The sequence below is a fragment of the Periophthalmus magnuspinnatus genome, chromosome 7 (genome assembly GCF_009829125.3).
Source record: "Periophthalmus magnuspinnatus isolate fPerMag1 chromosome 7, fPerMag1.2.pri, whole genome shotgun sequence".
Classification (NCBI taxonomy): domain Eukaryota; kingdom Metazoa; phylum Chordata; class Actinopteri; order Gobiiformes; family Gobiidae; genus Periophthalmus; species Periophthalmus magnuspinnatus.
The window spans coordinates 8,444,342-8,454,767 of record NC_047132.1 but is presented as its reverse complement, the minus strand read 5'-3'; the positions used below and the strand labels follow the sequence as shown (position 1 = coordinate 8,454,767).

The following is a 10,426-nucleotide window of genomic DNA, read 5'->3' as shown; positions in this document are numbered from 1 at the left end:
AAGTCAGGTCTTAAATAATACAAATCCAGGACTAAACAACATTGGTTACTGACATAGACTATATATATAAATGGACATAGCTAACCTGCTAGCCGCCGTGGTCTAAACAGGAAGTGATCATGGGCGCACTTCCGGCTTCATCGACTCTGGCTTCAATTCACTTTCTACTGAAAAAAGTCGCCCCTCTCTGTGTAACTGCTGCTGTCAGATTCATCATTTGGCCTTAAAATGTTTGTATTACTACATATCTACATGATCCTGGTATTTTTATTTCACTACAGCTCCAAATTCGCCTATAACCTCTGGCCTCGATGAGCTTCATTTGACTGGAGCCGAACGCTATGGGTGACGTCACACTTAGTCCACTTCTTTCTAGAGTCTATGGTTACTGCCAGCAATTTCTATAACACAATTAGAAAACCACTGTATAAGAAATTCTTGGTCGATTAGACACGTCCTGCTAATAGATGAGTCGACCGGTCAGACATCCCAAAAGCTCTCAGAACTATTACATACTGTATCTCCAAACTGCACTCACAAGACTCCATCTGGATGAGAGTTCAGTTTATGCAGAAAAAAGTAGAATGTATTTATATAAATCTACCAAAAAATACCAAATCTTCAGCTATCAAACTCACTAACTTGTTATTTCTGCTGCTGTCTCGTAGAAATCCTTATGATCTAAGCAAAACGATTATCTGATGGATTAATCAACTAAAGCACTACAGCTCTATTGTACAGCATATGGTAACTTCTAATTGAAATACTTACTCAACCCAGACACATCAATGAGCCTTTTATCCAATCACAGTTTGATTTCCAGCTGCGTGGCCCCCTCTGAGCCAATCAAATCCTGCTCGGTGAGTCACGTGACCACTTTCCATCCAATCGCAGTCCAGCTCTGGCTCCCCGGCCCGTGACACAGCAGCTCTAGCTCTAAGTCCGCCGCATGTGAATTGGACCTATGCCAAATCACCAAGAGAGCAAGGTAAACAAGTTCGCCCATTACACCCACTCCCCCCCCCCATACACACACAGCCGTCTTCTTTTACCCATAATTCCTTTCTTTCTGATCTGCTGCCATGACTTTTATCCATTTCCTTGTGTCTAGTTTCAGGCAAATAAAGAACAAGAAATAGCATGTGGTCGATACACGCTAAGGCTCTAGTAAAAGCAAAGTTCACTGCGTCAGTGTCTCTGTTGCTCCTGGTGACGCTGTTGTCTTGGGGACTTTTGGACAAAACTCATTCGCTATAGAGAGGAAAATCGCATCGCAAAGCAAGTTCAACTGAAATGTTTAAATAACGAGGCAAAACAAAACAATTCACAGGATTCGGCTTCCTGTTATACGCAGCATTTTGAGGACTTTTTTTTTCCTTATTCAAAGGGTATAGCTTGTTTTAAATTGTTCGCTATGGCAACGGTCCTAGATCCTCATCATTCTGAAAGCCATGGTTACGACTTCAAATGCCTTCATCAAGCACTCAACAATATAACAAAAATGATCCAAAACGTTTTTCCTCATATTAAACAATCACTATATTCTATTCATTTTGTTGTCTTATTAAAAGCTACTAAAAATAACTATTAATTTCCTGTACCTAAACACAACACAGACTTTTAATCATTACCATTTAAGGAAAATAGGTCAAGTTTCTTCCTCCAACGTCTGAACTCTGCTCCAAACCACATGCTTTTACTGACAGAGGATTGGCTGTGGACCTCTCCATTAATGATTCAAGCTGCTCATTGACGATTAGTAATGACAGAATCTCAATCTACATTAAAATCTCATCTATTGCACAGCCCTACCTAAAACGTCAAGCGTTTGTGATTTGAGTAGTTAAATTTTCTGTATTTGCATGCTCCTTTTTTCCCTATATTAAGCCAAATTATCAACCAAACGTCTTTATACCTATAGGCTTGATAAACTATTCAAACAAACTAAATATAATTACAGATAAATAAAACTAGTCAAATTATATTTATTCAGAATTCAAGACATTTTAACTAATCTTTTGCAGTGTGATAAAGCACGATATTGAGCCGTCTTTGCTTATGTACTGTGTTAAAACAGTTATACCCACAAATTACCAAAACATGTTTTAATTTTTGTATTTTTTGCTTTTGAGAATCATGCGTTTCAGCTAGATTCTGGCTCAAGCTGCACTGGTTGTATAATGGGTCAAACATAGAGAACAAATTTCCCAATGGAGACAATTCATGGCTTTTTGCTTCCTGCTATAAGGTGCCATTTTGAGGACAGCTGACCATTTAAAACGATATCGTATTTCGTTATGCTACGGCTACGGCTACGGCTCCTAACTTATTATCATTCTGAAACCCATAGATAGTCCTACCTAATCTCATTTATTAGCTAACCATAATCACTCAAAAATATAAATAATAACAAGATGGGAAACATATATTTTTCTAACAAAGCACAACACATCACCTCTCTGTCTCGCCTCTGTCCACCCATCACCACACTTGTCTTGTCTACAGCATCTACCAAATCTGTCACATCTCCTGCTTCCATGTTGAAAGATGGATCACAGCTCGGTTAAAAGTAGTACGCAGCCAGCCACATACGCAACCTGCATAAGAGAGACAGGAAACAGCAGAACAAAACTACCAAGGAAGGAAGGAAGGATGTTGTGGAGTAGAGATGAGATTTGACTGGCTACGTCCGAAACCAGTGTCCAGAAACTCGATGAATCTTCTTGTTTCCCTTCGACATGCAAAAGTGACGTAGCAACTTATCCGAAACAACCCTTTGCTTTCTGTAACCATTGCCTTATTTGTCTACAATCCCTCCTCTCTCTCCAAACTGCTGTTTACATTTCTATCTTGTTATTATCAACAGCTACAACTGCTAATAGACTCCGAACTAGCACACAGCACAGCAAAGCCTGACAGATCCAATAGTCCACAAGCTCGTGCACGATCACACACACCCCCACGTGCACGCGCCTGCTACATCACGCTGTCCCTGGCTCTTCCTGAATGTGACGCAGCACTTAATTCACAATCACTGCTCTGGGGACAGACCAATGTTAGGACTGCAAAAGTACCAGGATGTAAAGAGCAACCAGGCAGCAAAGCGTAACCTATAGAGACATACTATATATATGTGATGTTGCCATGTCCTGGATTCACCCCTTTCTTTTTTTCTTTCTCTCCTCTCTTTCTCTCTCTCTTTCTCGCCTCCTCCTCTCTGCACTGTAGCGCTGCTCTATCTGAACGCTTCCTAGACCACCTGACTATATCCACGTTGCTTTTAAAGAAACATCTACAGGGGTTTTGTGGAGCTGGTCAGATGAATAACATGGGCTGTATCCGCGGGTTTCAGAGTGGAGAAAAATCTGCGTTGTTGCCGTAGCGATTAAAGAGGCAGTGTGTAAGATTTTTCTAATTTTGTCAACATGACCTAACTGTGTCCCCAGATACAAGGTAAACATGTTCAAATCAAATACTGCAGATAACAATTGTGACTGACTCTTAATTACAAAAATATTAGACATGAAGAACAAGTTGTTTCTGTTATAATTTGGTGTTTTGGTTCTCAAGACGATTATCTGATCAGAAGCAGAAAGAGCTCTCTCATTTCAGTCCATCTTAAATTACTGTTCTGTCTTCTGAATGGTCAAAAGTACTCAAAATGGCACCTACAAACAGGAAGCTACCACCCACATTACGCCATGATGTCATCAAACACTTGCATCCCAGTCACGCCTTAGTTTGCAGTTGAATCATTAAATTGTTTGGACGGTCTGGTTTTGATTAAACGTCAGTAAAGATGACTTAGTATAGCTAAAGTTTAAACTGAATCAAAAAAAACCCAAAAAACATGAACTCGGCCACAAGAGGTCACTATAGAAACACATGTTAATCAGCATTTTGAGATAACAGGCTGAAAGGATGGAGCATTTAGCAGAAAAACAGTGTCTGAAAAATTATGTTTACAATTCAAGATATATCCAAGTGGCTGACGATGGTATTGTGTGTGTGTGTGTATATATGTGCGTGTGTCTGTGTGTGTATATGTCACTACACCTGCATTAGCATAATTGTAAAGTCCGTTGATTAATGAAACAACAGCAATATATAACAATTCATCCTGCATAATTATCACAAAGGAAATACCACTCACAGAAAATAGCTCATGAGTATTTGATGTAACTTCCTATTAGTATTGCTATGCCACCCATATCCTCTTCCTCTCCATCCCCTTTATTTCCTGTGCGTATAAAAATGTACAATTGAAATCACTGAAGAGCATTGTAAAAGCTATCCACGATTCTACAAAAGCTAGTATATTCTTTATTATTATTCTTTTTAAAGACCATAGTACAAAAATGGCATTATTTTTTTTTGACTATAACTATTATTACTATGATACACTGTGAGCTGCTACATGCACACAATATTTGAGTAGAAATCACTGCAATATAGTTTTCTACCACCAGATGGAGACGAACAAATCCATCAGCCACTTCATTTTCAGAACAAGCTAAAACCTAGCTGAACATTCTTCTCTATTATGGTCAGAAATGAGTCATTCTTCTGATGTTTTAAAAGGTATTTTTGTTCAGTGATCGGTGCACTCTCCCAGCAGGCAGAGACACGAATTATGAAGGTTACAGCTACAAAAAGTACTTCTCAAATAATTGCTACGGCAAAATATGTTACTAAATAGTTCATTTGTGTTACGTATACAAGGGAAAAAGTTCTTACTAATTTTGCAAGGAGATTACTAAGCCTACTACTCTGCTACAACAAGGCCTACTACTACGTAAGCTTCATTTAAGACTGTTAGTATCAGTTCTCTACAGCTTAAAAAAAACGTATTTTTTTCCACGTATACGCAAATTACCTAGTACTTTACTTTAACTGAATCGAGTGATTAAAGTTGTACTGCTTAGCCTCCATGGAGATGTTTTTGCTTTGCCTAAAATGCTCCACAGTATGGCATTAACCTCATCTATCTGAATAAAGACAAGTACGATGCCACCAGATCAAGTTATAGGTCACATCTATGGAAAGGCGGCCCAGCTCAAGCTCACAGTTATATTTATCAATGTATTTTTGAAAACAGTTGCAATGAATTAAATGCTTGTTTAATGTGTTTAATGCCATACTGTGGAACATTCCAGTATGACAAGATAAAAGTTCATGTATACTACTAATTAGATAAAGCATTTATGCCTACACTTCATAAATATTTAGTTTTAGATCAATTGAAAATGTTTATACTGCATGTACGTTTTTTTGTTTTTTTGTTTTTTTTTCATAATAAATGGTGTTTATGGGATTGTATCTGATTGCACATACCTTCCTTGAGGACTCATGTCTTGTTCTAGGGTGGAGAAACAAGAAAAACATAGTAGTCACACGAACAGCAAAATCTAGATTCCCATAGAGTGTTACAGACGTTATATTTTGCAGTACCTCCAAGCCACATACACAGACATCTTGGCTGCATCAGGAACAATCTGTCTTCTATAGTCGTACTCAAATGAAACTTTATAACGTAAACATTTCCTGTGTGCAAGCTACGTGATACAGTCCTAATAGTATATAGGGCAACATACACATTCAACAAGTGTATTAAAACTCGTATTAAAACTATTACATTTTTAAAACTCCCCTGGGAGAATGTTCAATGCTGCCTTCACAATTGTTGGCCCATATCCAAGTGCTGAACTGTAGAGATACTGTACTTTGTAAGCTGATAAAAGGCTTAGTTGTACAATTTAAAACTCCCCTTTCCAGTGAATTCCCAGTGGAGCTCTGTGTGCATATTTAACAAGCTAAAAGCAATGTTTAAGGTTCTGAGGCGATTTTTGATCAAAACAAGTATTCTCATTTTCCTAATTAAGAGTTTTGTTTAATAATGTTGGTCCTTGTGGGATAGAGTAAATTATGTCGAGCTCTTATTGCTACGTAAACATTTTGATTGCTAAATGTCAAATAACTACAACTTCAAATCTGTGTGTTTATTTACAGGGCTAAGATTAAATTTACTAATGATTGTCAGAAGCTATAACAGTAGCAGAAACAGTACAACTTAAAAGGTGCACGGTGTAACTTTGTCAGCTGCTTTGTCTCTACAGAGTGTGATAAACTGCATTCTTACTGTAAACGGGGTCGCCTCTCCACAGGTCTGACCTGCAACTTGCCCGGGTGCCTTCAGTTGCTCGTCTCCCTAGAGATAAGACAATTATAAGACAAAGTAAGCGACTAGCTCTACACCAGAAAAGTTAGCTACTGTAGATTTAAGAAGATTTATGAGGCCAGCTTTCACGTTAGGTTATTTTGCCAAGTTGTAAGACACAAATCGACTGCCAGGGCTCAGCGAGGAAGGATTTTCAAAGGGAAATAGAGAAGGGCTGTGCAATTAATCAAAATCTAATTGAGATTCAATCATTTCTAATCAGCTTGGGTCTTTTTAATCTAGAGGTTCACAGCCCAGTCAGTAAAAACATGTGGTTTGGAGCAGAGTTCAGACTTTAGAAGAAGAAGAAGAAAGTTGACCAATGACTTTTTTTGTGTTCAGTGGTATTAATTAAAAGTCTATATTTGTCTATATATTTATGCTCAGGAAATTGATGTTGTTTTATTTGTTTTTATTAAGACCAGACCTTTTATAAAGAAGCATTTTATGAAGACAAATTATTCCTTGATTGTGGGAAAGATGGACTGTGTGAATGGTCATGAATGTTTAGCTTATTTATGACTTTTCAATACGAGGGGAAACATTTTGGTTTGATTTGGACTTTTTGGACATATCGCCCAGCCCTAGAATAAAGCATTTATCCCCGGACTACATTGTGGAAGGCACCAAGTACATGTTGATAGCTTGTAGTTACAGTGATGTTGCCAGTTGAATACATTATACTCTGATTGTAGCTTTACCCCACAGGAGCAGAGAAAGCCAAGCATCAGTGCAGGAATCAGCTTTCACCCTGCAGTTATGTGAATGTAAAGGATCTAAAGGGATAGAAGCGATTTACACAGAAGACAGAGGAGGGATGCAAGGAGGCGATCGATGCTTTGGCCTGGAGGTCCGTCAGCTCCTCTGGTATTAAACTGCACTGACAATAAGGGGATAGTGTGAGTGAGTGGGTTTGTACTGCTAATGAGAGGAAGCACATCTGACATTCTGCTCTCAGGATCGAAACTATGAGGTGCAATATGTTTAAACTACTTATAGTACTGGTTTAGACCTTGTTTAGACCTGATATAGTCCTGGTTTAGACCTAGTTTAGACCTGGTTTAGACCTGATATAGTCCTGGTTTAGACCTGGTTTAGACCTGATATAGTCCTGGTTTAGACCTTGTTTAGACCTGGTATAGTCCTGGTTTAGACTTGGTTTAGACTTTGTTTAGACCTGATATAGTCCTGGTTTAGACCTGGTTTAGATCTGGTTTAGACCTGATATAGTCCTGGTTTAGGCCTGGTTTAGGCCTGGTTTAGACCTGGTTTAGACCTGGTATAGTCCTAGTTTAGACCTGGTTTAGACCTGGTTTAGACCTGATATAGTCCTGGTTTAGACCTTGTTTAGACCTGATATAGTCCTGGTTTAGACCTGGTTTAGACCTGGTTTAGTCCTGATTTAGACCTTGTTTAGACCTGATATAGTCCTGGTTTAGACCTGGTTTAGTCCTGATTTAGACCTTGTTTAGACCTGGTATAGTCCTGCTTTAGTCCTGGTTTAGTCCTGATTTAGACCTTGTTTAGACCTGGTATAGTCCTGCTTTAGTCCTGGTTCAGCACTGGTTTAGACCTGGTTTAGTCCTGGTATAGATCTGGTTTAGACCTGGTATAGTCCTGCTTTAGTCCTGGTTTAGATCTGATTTAGACCTGGTATAGTCCTGCTTTAGTCCTGGTTTAGATCTGGTTTAGACTTGGTTTAGTCCTGGTTTAGATCTGGTTTAGATCTGGTTTAGACCTGGTACAGTACTGGTTTAGTTGTTATACTAATAGTGGTGTGCTACTTTTTCCCTAATAGGAAGTCTTGGTTTTAGTTGAAGACTGGTTTAGTACTGGTTTAGTTTTGGTTTGTATGGTTTGAACCTGGAATATTTGAATCTAGGTTTAGTCCAACTTTAGTCTTTAAAATGTCTTTGTTCCTAAATTAGACCAAACTTAGTCCACTTTCACTTCTTCTTCTTGGAGTTCGTAATGTCCTAGCCTTATATAGCTTTCTAGTTTTATTTTCTCTGACATAATCCTGGTTTAGTCTTGGTGTAATTCCAGTTTTAGTTTTTGATTTGATTTAGTGATAGTTTCTGGATTAGTCCTTTCCAGGTTAAATTTGGTTTAAGACCAGGTTAAATTCAAGTTGATCCGAAGTTTTCTCTTGATATGGGTTGATACCTAGTTTAGTACATTTGTTCCCGTACTCTGGTTTAGACCTAATTTTCAAACATAATGATAATATAGTCCTGGTTTTATTTTACCGGTAGTTTAGGATTGGTTTAGGACTGGTTTAGTTTAGTTTAGTTTTTTCTAGTCTAGGTTTAGTCCAAGTTTAGCTTTGGTGTAAAACTTTTATACTCTTGAGAGTCACTTTAGTCCTAGCTTAGATCTAGTAGATCTAGTTCAGATGTTGCAGTAGAAGTGGTTTAATCCTTTTTTTTACTTGTATACTCTTGGTTTTGTCTTAGATATGGTTTAGCCCTGGCTCAGTTCTTGTTAATTCTGGTTAGACTGGTTTAAATAAAAGTTCATCCCTGGTATAATCTTGGTTTAGAACTTCTTCCTTATCAAATTAGACCAAGTTCCCACTTTATTTCCAGATAATGTGTGTGTAATCCTGGTTATATCTTGTTTTTATTTTGCTTTAGGACTTGTTTTGTGCTCATTTTGTCCTGGTTTCCTACTGTTGTCGCTTAGATCTGGTTTAGACCTTGATCTATACAAAGCAAAACAGCTAATCATAGTTCAGTTCGAGTTGAGAAGTTATTGATTCCTGATGTAAACCTGGTTCAGTCTTGCTTTAGTTCAAATTTAGACCTGGTTTTGACCTAATATAGTCCTGCTTCAGACGTAGTTTAGATCTTGCTTTCACAGTAGACGAAGGTGAGGTGCTTTTTTTGACCACAGCGCTCGTAAACTGTGGTTTGTGCTGATGCAGACAAACTTCATTTTGAGAGATGTTAATTTCCACGTCCTACCAGTGAATGCTATTAATACTCTTTATTCAACAACACAGTTAATTTTAGCCATGCCATGTATCAGCTGGCCTGTGCCACTTCCTCAGTCCTAATCCCCCATTGGAAACATGCCCGGGCAGCACCAACTCACATCAAATGGCATCACAATTTTCTATAGGCGAATGGACGAGATAGGGGCATGTGTGTGTGCGTTTGTGTGTGTGATTGCTCAGAGCGATACCATTTTTTCCACTAATTACAATGGTCAGATTCATAGTGATGGTAACTAAATAACTATGTGTCCAAAATATCTACTTAGATGACTAATTTTGAATAACTGTGTTGAGTAACTTGCATACTCTTTTGGTAGTACTCGGAATAGAGTTACTTACGGTTACTCCAAGAATATACTTCTATAGTTTAGTCCTGGTTTAGACCTTGTAAAGCTGGTTTATGAGTTGCAGTAGAGGTGGTTTAGTCCCTTTTTTACTGACAATCTAAATTAAAAAGCTTAATTATACAGAAAGGCATTTGATTTGGTCGAGCCATAGATACTGTTTTTAAGTGACTGTTCAGAAGACAGTTATTAATATCTTCATTAAATATTTCCTATGAAAATACCACAGTCATTATCCATGCAAAAATAGACTACTAGTTCCTCCACATTTCAGAGTTTGATATCTACAAAATCTATAAACAGAAAACAAAACAAAAATATAAACCTACCTGATTAATTAGTATGTTCCAGTTTGATTCGCATTGAAGTCTTGCTTGTCTCATCTCCTTAAATAAAAAAGACAAGTCATACTGCATCAGACGACCACCACTAGAGAGAACATTTTCAAATGTGCGTATGGGCTAAATAATGTTCCAACAATTGTTCAAACTGTGCGCACTTTGGAACAATGACGCATAACTACGTCACAAAATTATGGCCAATGCGCATGAATCAAAACCATAACCATATAAAACTGGCTCCACTTACAGAACTGTTTTTTTTTTTTTTTTTTTATGTATGTTTTTCTTTTAAAATTTTTGTACAAATCGAGCACTGGATGTATGCATGACCTAGTAATAAACCTAGAAAGTACGCCATCTCGTGTCGCAAACCATTACTGCTTTTGAGAGGTTTGTTTACATCAGGAATAAAAAGTGCGTATGACACAGAAACCTCTGGATGAATGGAGCTGGGTCACTGCGCTGCCACAGAACAAAAAACAGCATAAACCAATCAACTTACGACTTGTTTTCGGGGCCATTTTTT

General features: G+C 38.0%; 1 long non-coding RNA gene across 1 annotated transcript; it reads right to left on the bottom strand.

The window, feature by feature from the left end:
* Positions 1-6,710: 6,710 nt before the first annotated feature.
* Positions 6,711-7,677, bottom strand: LOC129456378 (uncharacterized). Its single transcript, XR_008648733.1, has 3 exons — positions 7,395-7,677; positions 7,274-7,339; positions 6,711-7,229 (listed from the first exon to the last, which is right to left on the bottom strand). It is a non-coding gene; the product is annotated as an uncharacterized LOC129456378 (long non-coding RNA).
* Between the last annotated feature and the right edge of the window lie 2,749 nt (positions 7,678-10,426).